The following is a 25,475-nucleotide window of genomic DNA, read 5'->3' on the forward strand; positions in this document are numbered from 1 at the left end:
TAATTCTAACACATGTTGCAGTTAATATGACAGCTGTTACAAATGTTTGCTGCAAGTACTTTTTAAGAAATATACACGAACCATTTATTCAACTGGCACTCAGTCCTAGATCCTCTCATCCCTAGTAAAGTCAAGTTTTTGCTCATCATTGGAAAGCTACAGGTGTTGAACTCCCTCTGTGCTTTTAAATATATTACAGTCTCTCTTTGCCTTACAGTTTAATAGATTTTAAAAAATCAAAACGATTTCACCTTTGCCTTCTTCAATTAAGTTCCAACTACAGTACTGTGCAAAAATCTTTGGCACATATATACCACCTATGCTCTGTCCGTCAGAGAAAGCAGGATCTCCCAGTGGCCACACTTATAATTCCACATCCCATTCCCATTCTGCTATGTCTATCCACGGCCTCCTCTACTGTCAAGATGAAGCCACACTCAGGTTGGAAGAACCACACCTTATATTCCATCTGGGTAGCCTCCAACCTGATGGCATGAACATTGACTTCTCAAACTTCTGCTAATGTCCCACCTCCCCCTCGTACCCCATCCGTTATTTATTTATATACACACATTCTTTCTCTCTCTCTCTCCTTTTTCTCCCTTTGTCCCTCTGACTATACCCCTTGCCCATCCTCTGGGTTTTTATCCCCCCTCCCCCTTTTCCTTCTCCCTGGGCCTCCTGTCCCATGATCCTCTCATATTCCTTTTGCCAATCGCCTGTCCAGCTCTTGGCTCCATCCCTCCCCCTTCTGTCTTCTCCTATCATTTCCGATCTCCCCCTCCCCCTCCCACTTTCAAACCTCTTACTAGCTCTTCCTTCAGTTAGTCCTGACGAAGGGTCTCGGCCCGAAACGTCAAGTGTACCTCTTCCTAGAGATGCTGCCTGGCCTGCTGCGTTCACCAGCAACTTTGATGTGTGTTGCTTGAATTTCCAGCATCTGCAGAATTCCTCGTGTTGGCACATATATATCTAGGGTGCCGAAGACTTTTGCACAGTACTGTATTTGTCAACGTACAGTGGACAGCGAGTTTGTAAATCTGGTGGGAGCAAAGGATGTTGGGAACTGTGAGGGCGGAGTGCCGAATGAGGGGGTGAGGGACAGGCGGCAGAGAAGGAGTGTCGGGGCAGGGTGAGGAAGCAGAGGTGCAGATACAGTCAACCCTGAGACACCAGGAAAGGTCATTTGATTCCAAACAATTGATTTATTGATCATTACAGAATGTCTCTCTGGTACTTCCCGCTCCCTCCCCTCTCCCTTCCCCTTTCTCCAACCGTGATTCCCCTCTCCCTGCCCCTTCCCCACTCTCATTCCACAATAGAGATCCATAGCCAAATCATGTTTATCATCACTCAAATATGTCATGAAATTAGTTTTTTTTTGAGACAGCGGTACAGTGCAATACATGAAATTACTACATTACTGTGCAAAAGTCTTAGGCACAGTACTATATATGTACCTAGACTTTTGCACAGTACTGTATGTCTCTTACTGTATCAAATAAAGTACATATCTCAGGTACTTCCATTCCTTTATAGTAGAAGATGTTACTCCAGTACTTCGCCTGCTGCTGTTAAGGAGGTTGAATACTGTCAAGGGGAGCATAGGAAAAGTTCACATCAGTGAAATTATAATTGATTTTAAAAAATGCCTCCACACAGTCTTAACATTCACAACACTCTGTTTTACCAGGGAGACAGGTGCAAGACTTCATAGCAATACCCAGCCTTGGCACTGTCACCTGTAGACTACGTCATCATCTGAATGGAAAAACACAAAGGTGAAGCTATGACCTGTACTGTGCCAGGAACGGTTAACTGAAGGTCTAACTATCTCCTTATCCTTATCACGCATGTTAAGACAGGGACGACCTCATAATCCCCAACAATCCAGTTCCAAAACAACCGATTCGACATAAGTACTGCTGAAAGAAAATCAGCGTCTAAGCTCTCAGGGCCCTCACTTAATTGGCACATCTCAGATACACAGATAATCTCTCAACTCTCTCTCTCTCCTTTAACCACTTTTACTTCAGAACAAGTGCCTAACAGAAAGAGAGAGGGGGACAGAGAGAGGAAAAGAGGGGGAAAGAAAGTGAGGGAGAGAGATGGGAGGAAGAGAGGGAGGGAGTGAAAGTGAGGGAGAGAGGGAGAGAGATAGGAGGAAGAGAGTGAGGGAGAGAGAGGGCAGGAAGAAAGGGAGGAGGAGGGAGAGAGGGTGATGGAGAGTGGGAGGGAGAAAGAGGGCAGGAGAGAGCAGAAGGAGGAAAGGGAGGGGGAGGGAGAGGAGAGAGCGTGATGGAGAGGGGGAGAGGGTGATGAAGAGTGGGAGGGAGAAAGAGGGAGGTGGAAAGGGGAGAGATGGAGGAAGAGATGAGGAGAGAGGGAGTGCGAGAGAGAAAGGGAGGGAAAGAGTGGGGGCGGAATAGTTGCTTTACTTTTCATTTGAGAATTTAATACACTTAACAGCTGAAGGAAAAACATACACTATATTCTTTTACAATTATTAAAAATCACAATTAATTAGCCATCACAGAAATACCATTTTAAGATTTGGATAGATTGCAATTCCGCATTTCATTCAATGGTTCACTACAAAGAATTACCATGAATACAGAACATATATCAAAATAGCTGCCTGTTGAAGTAACTCTATTATATTACAGACTGTAAAAGCATACCATGAAAGTCAAACATTTCAAGCAAATCTTACAGGATGCAAGGCAGGAACTGCTAGAAAAGCACGAGTGTGAAAGCTGTCCATGGATAAATTCTAGTTAAATATCATGAGGCCAAAATAAATTATTTTTGTCTCGGACTAGTTTATTCTCAGCTTGATATGTGCAGGCAGTTTGCTTTTGTTTGGACAAGGGTCAAGGCATCACAGAAGTTTCCACTGACATGTGGAGATGGAGGCTGAAAGAGGACTTGGCCCGGGCCCTCTGAATGGAAGCTCGGAGAGGTGTCCTCCACCTCCAGGGCTCCGGATCGATGCCTTCCTCCAGGCTTGTCAGCATGTGCAATTGTAGTTGGGACAGCCCCAGCCCTCAGTGTGCCGGCCCCGTGCATGTTATCGCAAATCTCAGTTTCTCTTTATTTGACGTGCATCCAGCACTCCAGGGACCTGCACCAGTGAAACCATTGAATGGAAAATCTGCTCCGCAGGGACTTGCTCTGCAGATATGCACACTGATCTGGGAAAAAGAAAGACTTGCCTCTTCTTGCTTCAACTTTGTTTGTCAGTTGCTGAGAAAACTGTTAACCAGAAAAGCCTATCAGAGGAGAGAATGAAAAAAGAAACTGAAGTAAAACCAATGCATTCACAGATACACCATTGAGCACGTTTACATGAAGTACTGGCCCAAGAAAGCAGCATCCATCATCAGAGACCCCCACCGCCCAGGTCATGCTCTCTTCTGGCTACTACATCAGGTCTGGATTGGATATTCTTCTGCAATTGCATAGATTTCCTACAGATGCTCCAGTTTTCTCTCACATCCATGCAGGTTTGTAGACTAACTGGCTACTATAAATCAACCCCTTAAATAGATTAATGTAGAAATGGAATCAAGTGAGTGCTGGGTATTTGTGAGAGTACGTTGTAATGGTGTAGGGAAACAAGGGGGGTAGGAATGGGAATAAGGGACCTAACAGAATGAAGACTTCTTCTACATTGTAATAAGAAAATAATTACTTTACCACCAAGTCACATGAGAAAACAATGCATTATTATAAGAAGCAGGCTTTATTGAAGGGAGGTAGGAAGATGTAGGGCCCACACAACTAAACACACAGTAACCAGGCTCAGACCCAAGACTATTGCAAAAGAACAGGAGGGCAGAAATGCAGATATCTCAGAGGATGCTAGGAGGATACAGAGATGGGGGCAGGTGAAGGTAGGAGGGATTCGAAAAGAAAAATGAGAAGTTTATGTTGAGTGGCAGAAAGCAAAAGAACTCAACGTGTATAAGAGTGATGGATAAACAAGACTGGGTGCATGTCAGAATGTAAGCAGTTGGACTTTAGCTAAGCTTGGATTTACGCAGGTGCTGATGAGTAATGTCCAGCTATCAACTGCATAGATGAGTATTTTGGCAAAAGGCTAGCAGAGCCATGGGTAAAGACATGATACTCAAGAGATTCACGAAAATCAACCTACATTTAGTATCATAGAATGTATAATTTATACACCCTTGAGATTTGTTTGCTCACAAAGCAGGAAAGAACCCAGCTAAAGAAAAAAAAAGACCAACACCTGATGTGCAGAGAAAGGGGGAAGAAAGCACAAGTCACACAAACAATTGAAGGGAACAACAACATTCTGAACCAAATTGAGTCCTCAGATTTGAACTCCAGAGCTTCTCGGAGTGGGCCCAAAGTTCATCATATTAGCGGGTTTGGAGCACAGCAGCCAGGGCAGTCTTCATGGCCTCCACACCACAGAGAGAGGAGTGACCATCGCAGAGGGCAAGAGAAATGGGCTCTCGCCTTGGATCCCGACACCATGTCTTTTCAGTCTATCTGGGCGAGTGTTTAAATTGACCAAACAACAGAACAGCAAATGGCTCCAGCGTGCTGAAGAGAGGAATGAACATTGCGGAGAGTGAGTGAAATCTGCTCTTGCCTCCGATCTGAGCCACATTTGAATTATCTAAACAGTGGATCGTGCCTTGCACTGGGACCCAGCCTCTGCGAAGGGCTCAGGGCCTAATGACTTGCTCCAGGCCCAGATTTCGCCACCCAGCACGAAGCAGCTCTCAAGCTCTTCAAATCAGCTCGGCACCCACAGCAATCCAACCTCACACCCAGCCAGTTGTACGGACACCGGAACTCCACCGTCCCAATTTCTCATCTCTGAATGGCTCACTCCATCTCTGCAACACACCATCCCAGCTCAACCCCAAACTCACCTCGCCACTGCTCGCCCCATCATTGTTTGTGGTAACAATTTAACACAATTTACCTCAGAAAAGCTTTTTTGAGTGATGATTTTAGTCAAACTTCTTGCCTTTTGAACTACCAGTGAGCTGGCACATGCGTTCCGTAGCACCATCCTAACCGGATATTTCAGTCTGGATTATGCCCAAGGAGTTGGCCTCCACAGCCACCTATGACAACGAATTCCATACATTCACCACTCTCTGGCTAAAGAAGTTCCTCTTCATTGCCGTTCTAAAAAGACACCCCTCTATTTTAAGGCTGTGGCCTCTGCTCTTAGACTCCCCCACCATAGGAAATACCCTCTCCACCTCCACTCTATCGAAACCTTTCAAAATTTGATAGGTTTCTATGAGCTCACTCCTCATTCCTCTGAATTCCAGTGAGTAAAGCCCAGAGTCATCAAACACTCCTCATCTGACAAGCCTTTCAATCCTGGAATCATTTTGGTTAACCCTCTTTGAACCCTCTCCAATGTCAGCACATCCTCTCTTAGCCCAAAACTGCTCACAATACTCCAAGTGAGAATTCACCAGTGCTTTATAAAGCCTCAATAATACATTTTTGCTTTAATAGTTTAGTCCACTCGAAATGATTACTAACATTGCATTAGGCTTCCTCATCACAGACTCAACCTGCAAGTGAACCATTAGAGAATCCTACAGGAGGACTCCCAAGTCCCTTTGCATCTCAGATTTAGAAAATAGGCTATGCTTTTATTTCTTCTACCAAAGTGCATGGCCATACACTTCCCAACACTGTATTCCACCTGCCACTTCCTCGCCATTCTCCTACTCTGTCTAAGTCCTTCTGTAACCTCTACTTCCTCAAATCTACCAGACCCTCCACCTACCTATCTACCTAAATTATATGGAAAACTCACAACTAATCCTTCATTTCAAAATTAATTGAAATTGGTTCATTCAAAACATTATCAATTTTACACTCAGTGCACTTTATTAAATACAGGAGGTACCTAATAAATGAGAGCATTTCTATACATCCATGTTCTTCTGTTGTTGTAGCCCACCCACTTCAAGGTTTAACATGTTGTGCATCACCACTGTTCTGCACACCATTGTTGTAACATGTGGCTATTTGAGTTATTGTTGTCTTCCTGTCACCTTGAACCAGTCTGGCCATTCTCCTCTGACCTCTCTCATTAACAAGGTGTTTTCCTCCACAAAACTGCCGTTCACTGGATTTTCTTTTTGTTTGTTTGTTTTTTGCACCGTTCTCTGCAAACTCTAGAGACTGCTGTGTGGGAAAATCCCAGGAGATCAACAGTTTCTGAGAGACTCAAACCACCCTGTTGGGTGCCAACCATTATTCCACGGTCCAAGTCATTTAGATCGTATTTCTTCCCCATTCTGATGTTTGGTTGGAACAACAAGTGAACCTCTTGACCATGTCTGCATGCTTTTATGCATTGAGTTGCTGCCACATGATTGGCTAATTAGATAATTTCATTTATGAGCATATGTACCTAAAAAAATGGCCATAGAGTGTATTTCCCTATGTTAAACTTTAGCCAATATGTACAGATTACTTCCTGACCTCTCTCAGGGCAGAGATGGGGCAACTTCCTGACTTCCATTTCTATAGATAAAGAGGTGTTTAGCTATGATCAGAAGACAACCATTCCTGAATTTCCTCCATAAAGATTGCATCTTTGTTATACAAAGGGTATATTGGCAGGCACAGGAGAAGATTCAAATAACTTTTACAGGATGACAGCAGAAATAAAGCTTACATGTAAAGTGAAAATTATACAGACTCTTCCCCTCAAATTGACTGAGGGACAATTTAATAGAGGAGTGTAGCATGGTGGTTAGCACAATGCTTTATAGTACAGATGACCTGAGTTCATCTCCCGCCACTGTTTGGAAAGAGTTTGTACGTTCTCCCCATGACCACGTGGGTTTCCTCCGGGTGCTCCAGTTTCTTCGCACAATCTGAAGACACGTAAGATGGTAGGTTAATCGGTCATTGTAAATTGATCTTCAATTAGGCTAGGATTATTCAGGGAATTGCTGGGCGGCGTGGCTCAAAGGGCTGGAAGGACTGTATCTCAATAAAAATACTCCCCTAATATATGTATTTAGAAATGATAGGAAGGATGGTAAGCCAATAGGGAGGATTCAGAAGAGATTTACCAGGATGCTGCCTGGATTAGAGACCATAAGGAGAAGCTAGAAATATTTGGGTTGTTTTCACTGGAGCAATGACATGAATTAATAGGGTAGAAAGCCTTTATCATTTTTTACTCATAGTCAAAATATCTAATAATCCTTCTACAGCTGAGTGTGATGGTATTTGTAAGCCTCCACCTGGGACTTGCATGACTGACAGTGGTGAAAACCGAGAGGAAACTACTGACACGATGACGGAAGCCCGAACACTGCCAGTGAGGGAGGACCTTCAATGTTGCTCTAAAAACAAGTGGTGTAATGGGCAAGCAGCCACAGCAAAATGCTTTTCAGATGAGAGGGGGAAAATTCAAATGAAATGAATACGTGAAGTTTTTTTTTCTATACAGAGAACAGTGGGTGCCTGGAATGCACTGCCACGGGGCAGGTAGAGGCAGATAAAATAGAGGCATTTAACAGACTCTTAAGCAAGCACGTGATCATGCAGAGAATAGAGGAACATGAACAATGTGAGACCGAAGGGATTAGGTGTCAATAGTTTATTCAGTTCAGCACACCGCGGGTTGAAGGGTCTTCTCCTGTAAAATGTCCTAAATTCACCAATTAATTTTAGGAGCTACATATCCAATTTTGGAGAAATGTCTTTTACAGAGAATTGGGTCGGAGTGTGGATCAGTAGGACATGTAATGCTTGAGATAAACAGCATGGATGCACTTAAGAGACGTTCGGGAAGTACCACACTGAAAAAGGAATAGGAGGAGACATTGACTGGATAAAGAAGGGATAAGGAAGATTCAAAGAGACATGAAACCTAGACTAGGAGCATTTGGCTGAAAGGCCTGTTTCTGTATATCATTCAGCCCAACTCATACATCCGACTGTGCTGCCCTGTGAGCTGGTCCAATCTGTATTTGGCCCTTAGCCTCGAAAGCTCTTCCATCTGTGTACCTATCTAAATGGCTTGTTGTGTTGTTAACGCCCACCTCAACCACTACTTCTATCAACTCATACCAAGTGTGCAACTCCCTCTGCATGAAGGACCTGTCCCTAATTTCCCTCTTAAATCCTCTGATTGGGATTTTCCCTTCTCTTTTTAGCATCGCCTCCTTGGGAAAAAGATGATATATTTTCTCTGCGTCTATGCCCTCATGATCTTATATACCTCTATCAGTCCACCCCTCAATCTCCTACGTTCCAGGGTATAGAGTCCTACTCTACATAACCTCTCCTTGTAACTCAGACCCCAATTTCCAGGGAACATTGTGGTAAATTTTTTCTGTTCTCTTCCTATCTTAATATTTTTTTTCCATAACCAGATGATCAAAACTGTACATGATACTCCAAGTGAAGCTTTACAAATGCAAGTTTTCCAACTTCTGTCCTCAATGCCCAGTATGAAAGCTGCCTTCTTCATCACCGCATCCACCTGTGATGCCATTTTCAGCAAGCTGTGCATTCTGTTTAATTGCACTCAATATATTCGGATTCATTTATGTATCATATGCACATTGAAACATACAGTGAAACGTGTCATTTGCTTTAACGTCCAGCAAACCCTAAGGATGTGCTGTAGGCAGCCAGCAAGTGTTGCCACACGTTCTGGGCACGAACAGAGCGTAAGCATAAGAAAGTCTGCAGACACTGAAAACCCAGAGCAACACACTCAAAATGCTGGAGGAACTCAGCAGGCCAGGCAGCATCTGTGGAAATGAATAAGTAGTCGACATTTTGGGCCAAGACCCTTTTTCTGGACTGGAAAGGCAAGGGGAAGACATAAGAATAAAAAGGTGGGGGGAGGCCAAGCAGGATAGCTAAAAGGTGATAGGTGAAGCCAGGTTGGTCGGAAAGATAAAGGGCTGGAGAGGAAGGAATTTAATAGGAGAGGATAGAGAACTATAGGTGATATGGTTATAGGTGATAGGCAGGTGAGAAGAAGTAAGAGATCAGAGTGGGGAATACAAGAAGAGGGGAGGGAGAGGGATTTTTTTTCAGGAAGGAGAAATCAATATTCATGCCATCAAGTTGGAGACTACCCAGGCGGAATACAAGGTGCTGCTCCTCCACTTTGAGGGTGGCATCATTTCATCACTGGAGGAGACCATGGACTGACATGTCGGAATGGGAATGGGAATTGGAATTAAAGTGTGTGGCCACTGGGAGGGTCTGCTTTTAGCAGATGGAGGGAAGGTGCACAGTGAAGCGGTCCCTCAGTTTACAACGAGTCTCACCAGTGTAGAGGAGGCCACATCAGAAGCACTGGACACAATAGACGACCCTAACAGATTCACAGGCAGAGCGTTGCCTCACCTGGAAGGATTGTATGGGGCCCTGAATGGCGGAGAGGGTGGAGGTGAATGGGCAGGGGTAGCACTTAGCCCACTTGCAAGGATAATGCCAACTATGTTCGCCAGAACACAAGCATGGCTTATGAGGAAAGGTTGAGAAAGCTAGGGTTTTTCTCTTTACAGCGAAGGAGGATGAAAAATAACTTGATAGGGGTGCACGAGGAAAAGATGCTTAAGTAGATTGGATAGCCAGCACCTTTCTCCCACTGCAGAAATAATTAACACAAGAGAGCATAATTTTTGAGGTGATAGGAAGAAATTACAGAAGCGATATCAGATGTCTTCTTTTTAGATTTTGGATTAGATTAGATTCAACTTTATTGTCATTGTGCCGAGTACAGATACAAAGCCAATGAAATGCAGTTAGCATCCAACCAGAAATGCAAAGAATAGTGTTATTTACAAAATAACTGCGAATAAAAAGTAAGTGCTACAGCACACAAATATAAAAGTACTGAGACAGTACAATATGGGTGCAATACTGCTTAGCGCTGTGATGAGAGGTTCAGCAGTGTCACAGCCTCAGTGAAAAAGCACTTCCTGTGCCTGCTGGTGCGGGAGTGGAGGCTCCTGTAGTGCCTACCAGATGGGAGGAGAGTAAGACGTCCCATGTTTAGGGTGAGATGCATCCTTGATAATGCTTTTCACCCCGCCTAGGGAGCGTTTATGGTAGATGTTCTCAATGGGTGCCGATAATCTGCTGGGCAGTTTTCACCACATGTTGGAGTGCTTTGCGGTCTGATACTGGACAATTGCCATACCACACTGAGATGAAGTTGGTGAGTATGCTCTCAATGGTACAGCGGTAAAAGTCTGTCAGTATCCTGGGACAGAGGTGAGCTTTCTTCATGCTCCACAGGAAATAAAGGCGTTTTTGTACCTTTTTGATCAAGATGGAGGAGTTGAGGGACCAGGTGAGATCCTTGGAAATGTGGACACCAAGGAATTTGAAGCTTGATACACACTCCACTACAGCTCCGTTGATGTAGATGGGGACATGAGTGTGGCTTCTAGCATGCCTGAAGTCCAATGATCTCCTTTTTAACACAGAGAGTGGTAAAGTGCACAGCCAACGGTTCTGGTAGAGGTAAACTCATTACAGGGATTTAAAGACTTTTATAGGCTCGTGAATAAAAGAAAGATGGAGGGTTATGTGCAAAGGAAGAGTTAAGGTTTGATTGATCTCGAAGTTAAAAGAAAGGTTCAAAGGTTCATTATTATCAAAATATGTATTCAGAATACAACTCTGAAACTTTTCTTCTCCAGATAGCCACAGAATACAGAAAAGTTGAAAGAAAGTATAAGTATATAAGTAGTTGAAAGAAAGACATCAATCCCCTTCTCCATAGGAAAAGGAACAGAAACAAAACCCGCAAACCCCAAGCACCCTCAACATCTCCCTCACACAAAAACTAACAGATCACCCAAACCCAAGGAAGAAAAGGTAAGAACATAAAAAAAAACAGAACTGAAAGAGGGCAATATGTACTACCGTTAGTTTGGACTAGAGTATTTTGATAACAGAATTTCAATAAGATCTCTGAGAGCTTCGGGACCCAGTACCCTTTCCAACACCAGCGACTCAAACCAGTGGCCCCTCTGTTGGCAGCGACTCGAAGTTCAAAAGGCTATCACAATATCATGGGTCAAAGAGCCTCTACTCTGTTGTGCTCTACTATGTTCTACAGTACTGCACAAAAGTCTTAGGCACATTTATATATCTGTAGTAATTTTACGTATTGCACTCTATTTTACTGTGACTGCAAAAAAAACCTTTCATGACATATGTGAGTGATGATAAACCTGATTCTGATATGGGTGTCTATTGTGGACTGAGAGTGGGAAGGGGGCAAGGAGAGGGGAACCACGTTTGGGACAGGGGGAGGGAGCAGGAAGCACCAGAAAGACATTCTGTTATGATCAATAAACCAATTATTACTACTACTACTACTACAATGTCGACTCAGGCCTAAGGGGCCAGCGTCCGGCACGATGACGGACTCTCCACTTCTCCCTCTCCCTCATCAGTGTGTTCAGTTCATCTACATTAGCCGCGCCGCTGTCCTCTAGGAGCGTGTTGACCATAGTCTTGGGAGGGCGCCCAGGGTTCATCCTCCCATGCTTGGGCTCCCAGATGATGACTAGGCTGGCAGGTAGCTCAGGATGGCGTAGACAGTGTCCCACTAGTTGCAGACTTCTCACTTCGATTTCAGTGGTGAGCATCGGTAGGTTGTTATAGAGCTCGACGTTTGTCATGTGCTGTTGCCAACCCACATCAAGAGCCATCTGGAGCATTCGTGTATAGCAACCATCTAGAGGCTTTCGCATCGTCTTGGTGAGTGTCCATGTCTCGCATCCGCACATGAGAATGGACTCTATGACTGCTATGAAAATCCTCTTTTTAAGCCCTCTGGTCAGGTTCAACTTCCAGATTTCCTTCATATCATTCATAGCCCTCCACGCCAGCGCCTTCCATATCTTTATGTCCTTCTCAGAACTCATCATTCTTGACCCGAGGTACTTGTAGTCAAAGACTTCCTTAATGGTATCATTCTCTACGGTCTTGAGAGTACCTTCATCGCAGTTAAACACCATGCACTCTGTCTTTTTAGCGTTTAGGTGAAGTCCAATTTTATTGCACTCGAATTATTAGGAATCAAATAACCTTGCTTGGAGCCTCAAGGCTGGGGGTGTCTGCACTCGTGTACCCCACCCTGACACTCCTTCTCTGCCACCTGTCCTACACCCCTCCATCCTCGCCATTCCCAATATCCTTTGTTCCCGCCGGACTTACAAACTCGCTCTCAGCTCCATGTTGAGAAATGCAGCACTGTGCAAAAGTCTTAGGCACCCTAGCCGTATTTATGTGCATAAGGCTTTCGCACAGCGCTGTACGTTCTACCATTTCATATTCAATCAGATAATTTAATGTATAACAGGAGGAGTAGTTTGGTTTAAAATCAGGGTTAATTAACCGTTAAAGTCTGGAACACATTAGAGGGTGCTTTCCTGGGTTTGACTGGCAAGGCAGTTGGATAATAATGGGGCTCTTTATATGCATGTCATATTACACTAATTTGTAATCTGAATTAGAGAAAGCTTCAGTCAGTGAACTGACTTTTTAAAAGCTTTGCATTTGCTAATTATATTTCACTTATTATTTATTATTGGATGGCATCTGAAAGAATCAGCTCAGTATGTCATCAAAGGAAAAAGCTGTACTTAGCTACGAGTTATCACCAGCGCAGAGAATTTGGTTTCAGTATAGTGGTCTCACTGTCTCCAGGAACCTACCTGCGCTCTCCTTCATTCCTTCTCAGGACCTACCACCACTCCAACCCTCACTTCACTGTCAGCACCAACACCTCTGTCCAACACTCCTCCAACCAACCAGCACAATGCAAAGCCACTGGAGAGTCAGAGTTGATCTTGACCTTGGCCGCTGAATGCATGGTGCTTGCATGCACTCCCTGTGATTAAGTGAGTTCGAAAGTTCATTTTATTATCAATGTATGTATGCAGAATACAACCCTGAGATCTGTCTTCTCCAGACAGCCATAAAAACAGAAAACTATGGAAGTTCAAAGTTCAAAGTAAAATTTATTATCCGAGTACATACATGTCACCACATACAACCCTGAGATTTTTTTTTCTGCAGGCATTCTTAGCAAATCTATAGAACAGTAACTGTAAACAGGATCTGTAAACTGTAAACTGTAAACAGACCGCGCAAATGCAGATAATAAATAAATAGGAAAAAATATTGAGCATGAATTAACAAGATAAATGAGTCCTTAAATGACTGTAGCTATCCCCTTTTGTTCAAGAACCTGATGGATGAGGGGTTGTAACTGTTCTTGAACCTGGTGGTGTGAGTCCTGGGGCACTTGTACATTCTTCCTGACGGCAGCAGCAAGAAAAGAGCATGAGCTGGCTGGTGAAGATCTTTGATGACGGATGCTGCTTTTCTATTGCAACACTTCATGTAGATGTGCTCAATGGTTGGGAGGGTGTTACCAGTGATATACTGGGCTGAATCCACTACCTTTTGTAGGATTTTCTGCTCAAAGGCATTGGTGTTCCCGTACCAGGCTGTAATGCAGCCCATCAGCACACTTTCCACCACATATCTATAGAAGTTTGCCAAGTTTTTGATGACATTCTGAATCTCCACAGACTTCTGAGGAAGTAGAGATGCTGTCGTGCTTTCTTCACAATTATATTTATTTGATGGGTCCGGGACAGGTCCTCTGAGATAGTGGCACCCAGGAATTTAAAGTTACTGACCCTTTCCACTTCTGATCCTCTGGTGATTACTGACTCATGGACCTCTAGATTTCCTCTCCTGAAGTCTACAATCGGTTCCTTGATCTTATTGACATTGAGTGAGAGGTTGTTATTTCACCACTCAGCCAAATTTTCAATCTCTCTCCTGTGCGCTGATTCATCACCCCCTTTGATACAGCCCACTACAGTGGTGTCATCAGCAAACGTGAATATGGTGTTGGAGCTGTACTTGGCCACACAGTCGTAGGTGTAAAGCAAGTAGAGCAGGGGACTGAGTACACATCCCTGCAGTGCTCCTGTGCTGATGGAGATTGTGGAGGAGATGTTTTTACCAATCCGAACTGACTGGGGTCTATAAGTGAAGAAATCCAATATCCATTTGTACAAGGGGGTACTGGGGCCCAGGTCTTGGAGTTTACTGATTAGTTTTGAGGAGATGAAAGTGTGAAATGCCAAGCTGCAATCGGTAAAGAGCATCCTTATGTATGCACCTTCGCTGTCCACCTGTACCAGGGGTGTGTGAAGAGCCAGTGAGATGGCATCTGCTGTAGAAATGTTGCTTCAGTAGGCAAATTGGAGTGGATCCAAGCTGCCACCCAGACAAGCTGATAGGCTTCAACAACAGCCTCTGAAAACACTTCATTACTGTGGATATAAATGCCACTGGGCGATAGTTACTTAGACAGGTTACCAGGCTCTTCTTTGGCACCAGTACGATTGAAGCCTGCTTGAAGGAGGTGGGTACCACATACTGCCAGAGCAAGAGGTTGAAGATATCCGTGAAAACACTAGCCAATTGGTCAGCACAGGTCTTCAGTACTTGGCCAGGTATTGTGTCTGGACCAAATGCTTTCCTTGGATTCACTCTCTTGAAGGCAGCCCACACGTCATCTTCTGATACTGAGACCAATGGACCATCGGGAGGCATGGGGGTGCACGATGGTTCCTCTCTGCTCTGGTGATCAAAGGGAGCTTTGATCTGGAAGCAAAGCTCTGTTGTCCTCTAAGTCGCAAGAGTTAACTTTGTAGCGTTCAAACCCTGCCACAGCTGGCGGGCATTCCTCACTGATTCTAGTCCAGAATCTCCACTTCGCCCAAGAGGTGCTTTCCAGAGATCGTACCTGCACCTCCTGCAGAATTGTTGATCTCCAGACTTGAATGCCTCTGCTCTGGCTCTCAGCAGATTCCAGATTTCAACACTCACCGTTGAAGCAGTTGAAAGGAAGTCACCCCCCTACAAAGAGAAAAAGAAACAAAAGCTTGCAAACTCCAAACAACCCCCACACTCCCCTCACACAAAAGCTAACAGATCTCCCACACAGAGGAGCAACAGCCAGAACATCAAACCCCAAACCCCCAGCCCGCCAACCGGCAACGAGAAAAGATGGGCAAGAACCCAAAAGAAAACTTCAAACTGAAAGTGGCCAATATGAACTAATATTGAGGGCTTACAGAGGGTTTTCTCTGGGTGCTCGACTTTCCTTCAACGTCACAGATATGTGAGGGTTGGTGGTTTAATTGGCCATTGTAAATCACCCCCCCCACCCCAAGAGTGGACGGGTGGTAGAATCAGTCGGGAGATGATGGGCATATGGGGAGAAGTAAAAATGGGTTAATATGGGATTGTTATGATTATGAGGACACGCAGTCCCCTTTTATTGTCATTTAGTAATGCATGGATTAAGAAATGATACTATGTTTTTCCAGAATGATATCACGAAAACACATGACAAGCCAACTTAAAAACTAACAAAAACCATATAATTATAACATATAGTTAGAACAGTGCAAAGCAATACCGTAATTTGACAAGAACAGACCATGGCACAGTAAAAGTCTCAAAGTCTCTCTAAAGTCCCATCATCACACACAGATGGTAACCCTCCAGCCAACTTGCCGATGCAGCATCCTGGAAGCATCCGACCACAGTCCGACTCCGAGTCTGTCCGAAAACTCCGAGCCTCCGACCACCTCTTCGACACCGAGCACCGAGCACCATCTCTGCCGAGCGCTTCGACCCCGGCCCCGGCAACAGGCAATAGGCAAGGCCAAGGATTCCGGGCCTTCGTCTCTGGAGATTCTCGATCGCACAGTAGCAGCGGCAGCGAAGCGGGCATTTCAGAAGTTACTCCAGGTGCTCCTCCGTGCTTCTCACGGCTGTCTCCATCAAATCCGAATTGTGACTAGGGGCCCCCTAGTTACACATAATCGATATTTATTCGGAACAGCCGCGCGCGCTGCGTCGCGCCGCCATCTTCTTCTCCTGCATTCCTGCATAGTGAGTGTGTGGCTGATGGTCAGCACAGGCTCAGTGGGCCGAAGGGCCTGTGTCCTCACTGAAGCTCTTTTTGAATTTTTGACAAAATACTCGCTATCAACAAAAGGGGATAACTCAGTCATATTTTATCACTGCCATTTTAAAAGAAAATTTAGAAAACATCGAGATTCAGCCCAGACAGCATTAACCATCTGTGAGTTACTGGGATTCTGCTGTGGTATTATCAATGCAAACAAAATATTCCACACAAAGATTGTAAGCCTGAAAAGCCACTCTGCCTGTTGGAGCCCAATGAGAGTGGGCATAAATGACTCACATCTTGCATTCAGCAACTTACAGAACATCACCCTTTTTATACACCATTACTCTCCTGACTTATTTTTGAAACAGTGATACATAAACCTGGTTACTTATTGATGTTTACAGTGTGGAGAATATGAATATTGATCCTCTCCAGCTTTTCCAAGATATCTGAGGGAGGAGGGAAGGAGGGGAGCTAATTAAAATGATGCTACTTATTCACCCGGGTTTTGGTTTCTTTATTCCACCTCTCCTCCTGCTTCCCTCCATGTTGAACATGGGACAGTCCCCTGACCCCTGGCTGGATGCCTTTCTGAAGAATTCCCCGGTTCACAGTTAGCAGCTGTGCACTAGGAGATTTTCCCATGAGGGCTGCAGGTGAAAACTGGGACTCGGCCGGGCCTCCAAGGGATGCCATCTGTCCCTAGCTTGAAGATTTCACAACAACCCCCACCCCCCTCCTCGGTGCCAGCGGAGAACGGTGAATCATTGAAGACTGTGCTCAGTATCCCAGCTCTATGATCCCATGACTAATTCATGTCATCGGAGTTTGCAGCACCTACTAACCCCTTGCATACTGAAGCCACTTGGAATCATAGCAACAAGGGAAACGTACAGATGATGCACTAGAAACGGCAGGAAATGTTTTTATTTGACTCTGTGCCATTGATAGTTTCTTAAAATTGATAGGCACAACCGGCCAGCTTTTAAAATCTAATAAGGACATCACAAATCACCATATCCCAATTCACCTGATCTTTTCTCATGCTCTTGGTACTTGTCTGTACTCTGAGCTATAGCCCTCACTTATTGGCTTGAATTAAAATGCAGCAGAATTGTCTACACTGGCTAGATGTTGTCACTTAGTAATGATAAAGCAATAATCTACAGTGATAGTAACATAGGTTATGGCATCAGTTAACAAAAATCAACATGTTACAACCAAATACAACACCGTAGAATGTAATGTTTTTTACTTTCCTAAATTTCGCACCCGTTCCTCTATTCCCCACTCTGACCTTTCACCTCTTCTCACCTGCCTATTCCTTCTCCCTGGGTCCCCTCCTCCTTCCCTTTCCCTTTCCTAAATTGTTTTTTATTATCGAAGATGAAATCATTCAAGTTTACTTGTCACGAGTACATTGAAACATACAGTGAAAGACGTCAACCACAAACACAACAGAGTCTGCAGGTGCTGGAAATCCAAAGCAACACACACAAAATGCTGGAGGGACTCAGTAGGTCTGGGAGCATCTAACGGAGCGAGTAGACAGTCAATGTTTTGGGGCCGAGATCCTTCTTCAACACTGAGAAGGGAGATTAGAAAGGTGGGGGGAGGGAAGAGAGGGTAGCTGGAAAGTGATAGGTGAAGCCAGGTGGGTGGGAAATGTCAATGGCTGGAGAAAAAGGAACCCAATAGGAGAGAGTGGACAACAAGAGAAAGGGAAGGAGAAGGGGACCCGGAGGGAAGTAATAGGCAGGTAAGAATAAGTGAAAGGTCAGAGTGGGGAATAAAAGAAGTGGGGGAGGGAGTTTGTTCACCTGAAGGAGAAATTGATATTCATGCCATCAGGTGAAATGCGCTAACAACCAACACACCTGAGGGTTTGCTGGGAAAGCCACTCATTCTAGCGCCAACATAGCATGTCTACAATGATCAGCAGAACAACGCAGAACACAACAAATAATTAATAAGAATCACGATAAGAATTAACAGGTATCACGCCAATTCTGTCAGCACCATAAAGTGTAACCCAGTTTTTGCTTCACTTTTTCTCAGTTTGAACCACGATAAGCTAGATCTATGAATCACACATATCATCCCTATGTTATGCCAGGGTCCTGTTCTTGTGGATTATTCCTAACCTGAGTAGTTCACAAGTTGTACGTGCAATCATGAACTGATTTCCCAGCGGCAGAAGATGTCTGCAGCCCACCAGTCTACCAAATGCTCACTTGTATGTATGGGCTGTAGGTAAGTCAGTTGCCCATAAACTGGGGGGGGGGGGGGGCTCCTCCTGGCCTCAAAAGAATCTGAAAAAAAATCATTTGTCCATCTTTTGAGTGACGTGCACAGCCCCATAGAAAATCATCATTATCACTGTTCAACACCAAGTACACCAGTTTCTACTACAACAATGCATCCAGGGTCTCCGACCAACATGAGGTTCCAATTAGACGGCCATAGGGCCATAGGACCCCCAGGACCTGTTCCAACATCAATTAGGCTGTTCCTGATCATAATATATTTTCCAAAGAAAACATATTAATCGCAGTTTTTGCATTTTAATTCATCTCATGCTTTGAACAGAGCGGAGATGTTCTAGATTTCTCCCAGCTTGTTGAATAAAGTATTTGTGACATCACTTCTGAATGGTCTAGCTTGAACTGTATTGGATTTCTGTGTTCTGGCTTTCACTCCACTAGAGGGATTAATTTCCGTATGTTCTACCAACTCCTCTGATCAGTTTAAACACTATGACTAGTTCCCCCTCAATCTTCTTTACTGGTGTCAAAATGGTTGTTGTGAATGTGTCTAGTGTGATAGTGTAGTGGGTAGTGCCTGTCGTTATCACTTCCAGCTTCCACCGCTGGATAGCAGTCTTGCGGAAAGGAGAGCTGAATGTGTAAGTCTCGCCCTGCCAGTACAGAGCCTCTCCACCGCAAGTCTCATGTAGTGCCTCCTCGCTGGCGACATACGGAAACTGAACTCCTTTCAGACTCAGGTTGAACTACAGAGGACGGGGAGGAGGCCTGGCCCCTGCACACGTAGCACGCAGGCCCACCGGTGTGTGCACACACCCTGATGCTTGTGAACCAGGTCCCCAGCTATGGACAAGTAGCCCCACTAACTTGTGGGCAGCCTCGGGACGAGACGAAGGCTACGGGAGTAACCCCAGACAGCAAATCCGGAATGGAGACCCTCGGGCGGCTGGACATCATTGAACATCCTTCCGACGGCTCCTGCAGCCAAACTGGTGCCAAATGTATTAGACCATAAGACATAGGAGCAGAATTAGGACATCTGGCCCATCGAGTCTGCTCTGCTATTCAATCATGGCTGATCCTTTTTTTTTCTACTCCTCAACCTCAGTTCCCGGCCTTCTCCCTGTAACCTTTGATGCTGTGTCCAATCAAGAACCTGTCAATCTCTGCCTTAAGTACACCCAACCACCCGGCCTCCACAGCTGCATGTGGCAACAAATGCCACAAATTCACCACCCATTGGCTAAGGAAATTTCTCCGCATCTCTGTTTTGAAAGGGCACCCCCCTCTATCCTGAGGCTGTGCCCTCTTGTCCTAGACTATCCTGCCATGGGAAACATCCTTTCCACATCTACTCTGTCTAGGCCTTTCGACATTTGAAAGGTTTCAGTGAGGTCCCCACTCATCCTTCGGAATTCGAGTGAATACAGACCCGGAGCCATCAAACGTTCCTTGTATGATAACACTTTCATTCCTGGAATCAGCCTTGTGAACCTCCTCTGGGCCCTCTCCAATGCCAGCACATCTTTTCTAAGATGAGGGGCCCCAAACTGTTCACAGTTCTCAAGGTGAGGCCTCACCAGTGCCTTATAAAGCCTTGGCATCACATCCTTGCTCTTGTATTCTAGACCTGTTGAGATAGAACATAGAACATAGAATAGTACAGCACAGTACAGGCCCTTCAGCCCACAATGTTGTGCCGACCCTCTAACCCTGCCTCCCATATAAGCCCCCACCTTAAATTCCTCCATATACCTGTCTAGTAGTCTCTTAAATTTCACTAGTGTATCTGCCTCCACCACTGACTCAGGCAGTGCATTCCACGCACCAACCACTCTCTGAGTAAAAATCCTTCCTCTAATATCCCCCTTGAACTTCCCACCCCTTACCTTAAAGCCATGTCCTCTTGTATTGAGCAGTGGTGCCCTGGGGAAGAGGTGCTGGCTATCCACTCTATCTATTCCTCTTATTATCTTGTACACCTCTATCATGTCTCCTCTCATCCTCCTTCTCTCCAAAGAGTAAAGCCCTAGCTCCCTTAATCTCTGAATGATATGTTAGATGAATGCTAACATGGCATTTGCCTTCCTCACCACCAACTCAACCTGCAAGTTTACCTTTAGGATGTTCTGCACAAGGACTCCCAAGTCCCTCTGCATGTTAGATTCCTGGACTTTCTCCCCATTTAGAAAATAGTCCACACATTTACTGTTACTACCAAAGTGCATGACCATGCGTTTTCCAACACTAGACGTCATTTTGCCACTTTCTTGCCCATTCTCCTAATCTGTCTAAGTCCTTCTGCATCCTGTTTCCACAACACTACTTGCCCCTCCACCAATCTTCATATCATCTGAAAACTTAGCAACAAAGCCATCTATCCCATCATCTAAATCATTTTTATACAGCATAGAAGAAGTGGTCCCAGCACCAACCCCTGCGGAACACCACTAGTCACTGACAGCCAACCAGAAAAGGATCTTTTTATTCCCACTCACTGCCTCCTACCAATCAGCCAATGCTTTACCCTGTTAGTAACTTTCCTGTAATACCATGGGCTCTTAACTTGGTAAGCAGCCTCAGGTGTGGCACCTGGTCAAAGGCCTTCTGAAAGTCCAAATATACAACATCCACTACATCCCCTTTATCTATCCTATTTGTAATCTCCTCAAAGAATTCCAACAGGTTCGTCAGGCAGGATTTTACCTGAAGGAAGCCATGCTGACTTTGTACTATCTTGTCCTATGTTAACAAGTACTCCATCATCTCATCCTTAACAATTGACTCTAACATCTTCCCAACTACTGAGGTCAGGCTAACTGGTCTAACATTTCCTTTCTGCTGCCTTCCTCCTTTCTTAAAGAGTGGAGTGACGTTTGCAATTTTGCAGTCCTCTGGCGCCATGCCAGAGTCCAATGATTTCTGAAAGATCATTTCTAATGCTGCCACAATCTCTAACGCTACCTCTTTCAGAACCCTAGGATGCAGTTCGTCTGGTCTGGGTGACTTATGTACCTTTAGGTCTTTCAGCTTTTTGAGCACCTTCTCTCTTGTAACAGTAACTGCACCCACTTCTCTTCCTTAAAAACATAGAAACATCGAAAACCTACAGCACAATACAGGCCCTTCGGCCCACAATGCTGTGCTGAGCATGTACTTACTTTGGAAATCACGTAAGGTTACCTATAGCCCTCTACTTTTCTAAGCTCCATGTACCTATCCAGGAGCCTCTTAAAAGACCCGATTGTATCTGCCTCCACCACAGTGGCCGGCAGCCCATTCCACGTACTCACCATTTTCTACATAAAAAACTTACCCCTGACATCCCCTCTGTTCCTATTTCCAAGCACCTTAAAACTGTGCCCTCCCGTGTTAGCCATTTCAGCCCTGGGAAAAAGCTTCTGACTATCCACACGATCAATGCCTCTTATCATCTGATACACCTCTACCGGGTCACCTCTCACTCTCTACACAAAATAATCTGCAGATGCTGGGGTCAAAGCAACACTCACAACACACTGGAGGAACTCAGCAGGTCGAGCAGCATCCGTGGAAACGATCAGTCAACGTAACTGATTGTTTCCACGGATGCTGCCCGACCTGCTGATTTCCTCCACCTCTCATCCTCTGTCGTTCCTTCACACACTAAAACACCTGGCACACTGCTAGTGTCCTCCACAGTGAAGAGTGATGCAAAATACTCATTTAGTTCATCAGCCATCTCCTTGTCCCCGTTATTTGTAAGGCCAGTGATGTTGTGGGGATGGAACTGGACTCTCTGACGGTGGTGTCTGAAAAGAGGATGCTGTCTAAGTTGCATGCCATCTTGGTCAATGTCTCCCATCCACTACATAATGTACTGGGTGGGCACAGGAGTACATTCAGCCAGAGACTCATTCCTCCGAGATGCAACACAGAGCGTCATAGGAAGTCATTCCTGCCTGTGGCCATCAAACTTTACAACTCCTCCCTTGGAGGGTCAGACACCCTGTGCCGGTAGGCTGGTCCTGGACTTATTTCATAATTTACTGGCATAATTTACATATTACTATTTAACTATTTATGGTTCGATTACTATTTATTATTTATGGTGCAACTGTAACGAAAACCATTTTCCCCGGGATCAATAAAGTATGACTATGACTATGACTATGACTATTATCTCTCCTGCCTCATTTTCTAGCAGTACTATATCCACTCTCATTTCTCTTTTATTTTTAACATACTTGAAAAAATTTTACTATCCATTTTGATATTCCTTCATAAGCTTTCCTTTGGACTACACTGGTGAGGCTGAGAGGGAGATCTTGACGACTGGGCATCTCAGGATCTCCATATCTTCTGCCCAGGCTTGTGATGATGAGGACGATCACCCATTGTCCTTCGAAACAGACGGATGCCAACCACCAATCTTCTTTACTCAGAGTAATACTGAAGATTGCAACCTCCTTTCACAGTTAAACCTACTTTGCCAGGGTATCAACCTGGCAGATCTGTGTTGCTGACCTCTCCGAGGATAGTCTATCCTTGCAAGAAGGAAAGTCCAAATCAGAGCATAACGCCCAGAGTCGTGTGCATCTTCCACCTTTTTACATTCCACACTTCATGGTAAAGGACAATACAAGATTACATTACAGTGCCCAGCAGCATAGTGGTTAGTGTAATGCCATTACAGCACCAGTCGGTATAAACACCACTCAGGTTCAATTCTGCTGCCATTTGTAAGGATCTTGCGTGTCCTCCCTGTGGCCGCGTGGGTTTCCTCCAAGTGCTCCAGTTTTCTCCTACGTTCGTGGCTGATTAGCAGGAGGCAAAGAGTGTGAATAAAGAGGGCCTTTTCTGCTTTGGTGTTGGGACCACTTCTTTTCAAGTTGTATGTCAATGATCTGGATAATGGAATTGATGGCTTTGTGGTCAGGTTCATGGATGATACAACAATAGGTGGATGGGCAGGTAGTATTGAGGAAGCAGTGAGTCTGCAGAAGGACTCAGAAAGATTAGGAGAATGGGCAAAGAAGTGGGAAATGGGATATAATGTATGGAAGTGTAAAAGGCATCCGTTAGTCTTGCGAGGCCACGGAAATTCTTCACTCTCCAGGGCGCAGGCCTGGGCAAAGTTGTGTGGAAGACCAGCAGTTGCCCATGCTGCAAGTCTCCCTTCTCCACAACACCAATGTTGTCCAAGGGAAGGGTATTAGGACCCATATAGCTTGGCACCAGTGTCGTCGCAGAGCAATGTGTGATTAAGTGCGTTGCTCAAGGACACGACACACGTTGCTTCGGCTGGGGCTCGAACTCACGACCTTCAGGTCGCTAGTCCAATGCCTTAACCACTTGGCCATGTGCCCACATGGAAGTGTATGGTTATGCTTCTGTGTACGGTAAGACAGAGCTTATTTTCTAAACAGGGAGCAAATTCAGAAATCAGAGGTGCGAAGGGACTCGGGAGTCCTAGTGCAGGATTCCTTAAAGGCTAATTTTCAGGCTGAGCCGGTGGTGAGGAAGGTAAATGCAATGCTAGCGTTTATTTCGAGAAGATTAGAATATAAAAGTAAGGATGTAATTCCGAGGTTTTATAAGGCATTGGTCAGATCTCACTTGGAGTACTGTGAGCAGTTTTGGCTTCCTTGTCTAAGAAGGGATTATTTAGAAAATTCTCTGTCTAGAGGAAACAGTCCCACAGCTGGAAATACAACAACAACCTTTGATTTCCCCGATAATCATTTATGCACTTGCATTCTTTTCACTTCCAAAACAAGCGACAGAGTTCACGCTGCTCAGAGCCGTTACTTATCAAATAACACAGACTTCTTCCGGCAAGTGCGAGGTACTTTGAGGATATTGGATCCCTTCTGCCGCTGCCCTACAAGGGGAACTCCAAGTAAACTGCCAGACTTTGAGGGCTGCTCATATTCAGATGTTGCTACAGTGAAAAAAAAGTAACTTTTCCTAGAGGACTTGTAAGTCCTCTGTTTAAACATGTGAAATGGTCAGTGAACGAGGAGTTAAATGCAGTTTTGTACTTTAAGTTGCATTTCGACACACCTTTGGTGGTTTTCTCATTTGATGGCAATTAATAGAGTTGATAAGGGTCTTCTGAAAGCTGGCAAAGGCTTTGAGTCCTTCTGTGGCTTATAAGTAAAATACAAAGTACATTAAGCAGAGGAGAGGAATTGCCCTTTGGTCCAATGAATTTTTCCTCATTAATCCCTCTCATCTTGGCAGCTGACCTCATTATAACCCTGATCCAATACTTGTTGTAAAGTCTGACATGTAATTTGAAGTTAAGTACCAAAGAAAATCATCAGCTGTGAAGGTAAAAATGAATAAAAGTAACAGCAGCTCCAAACACAAGTCCACATTGGAACCTCCGGTATAAAGGAGCAGACGGCAAGAATGAAAAGAGATGAAAGGGAATGAGTTTGAAAGTGAAATACTTTCTCAGAGCATCTTGAGTTGCGTCATTTCGTTCATTATGTGAACTCCCAGTCACTGGTGCATCCCGTTCGGCAGAGTCTGGCTGGGTGAATGAGCAGACGGCATGTAGATCAGAACAAGCTGCTGGAAGAGGGGGCAGCAGGAAGGGGGTGAAGGGCCTCAGCAGAAGGCCACATCAATCCACGGAACAATTCTCCTCCCTAAACCTCAGCACTGAGTAACATGTGGCAAGTGGGCCTTAGTAAGTGCACCTTTATCAAGATATGCCACCACATAGCTGGGGCAGTTTCAAAAATAAACTTAACTGCCTGTAGGTGCTTGTGTTCTTCCAGCAGAATCAGAATCAGGTTTAATATCACTGGCAGAGGTCGTGACATTTGTGTCTTTGCGACAGCAGTACAATGCAATACATAGTAATAGAAAAAATGTGAATGACAGTAAGTATAGTTAATAAGCAGTGGAAAAATTGAAATTAAAAAGTACTGAGGTAGTGTTCAATGCCCACTCAAAAATTGGATGGCAGAGGGGAAGGCAAGAAGCCTGGTAATGTAATTGAAACCACCTCAGAAAGATTTAAATTGGTTCTCTGACTGGCTGAGTAACTTCTCTCCCTGTTCCAGGGATGTGCTGATTCAGTGTTTTAGGACTGAGCTGCACAGCAATGCTTGGCGTTAGTTTACACTCACCATGTGAGCATGTGTCGTATATTTACGTTCACTGTGCTACTTTCTCTTTTATGACAAGGAAGAGCG

Source organism: Mobula hypostoma, chromosome 26 (assembly GCF_963921235.1).
Source record: "Mobula hypostoma chromosome 26, sMobHyp1.1, whole genome shotgun sequence".
Taxonomy (NCBI): domain Eukaryota; kingdom Metazoa; phylum Chordata; class Chondrichthyes; order Myliobatiformes; family Myliobatidae; genus Mobula; species Mobula hypostoma.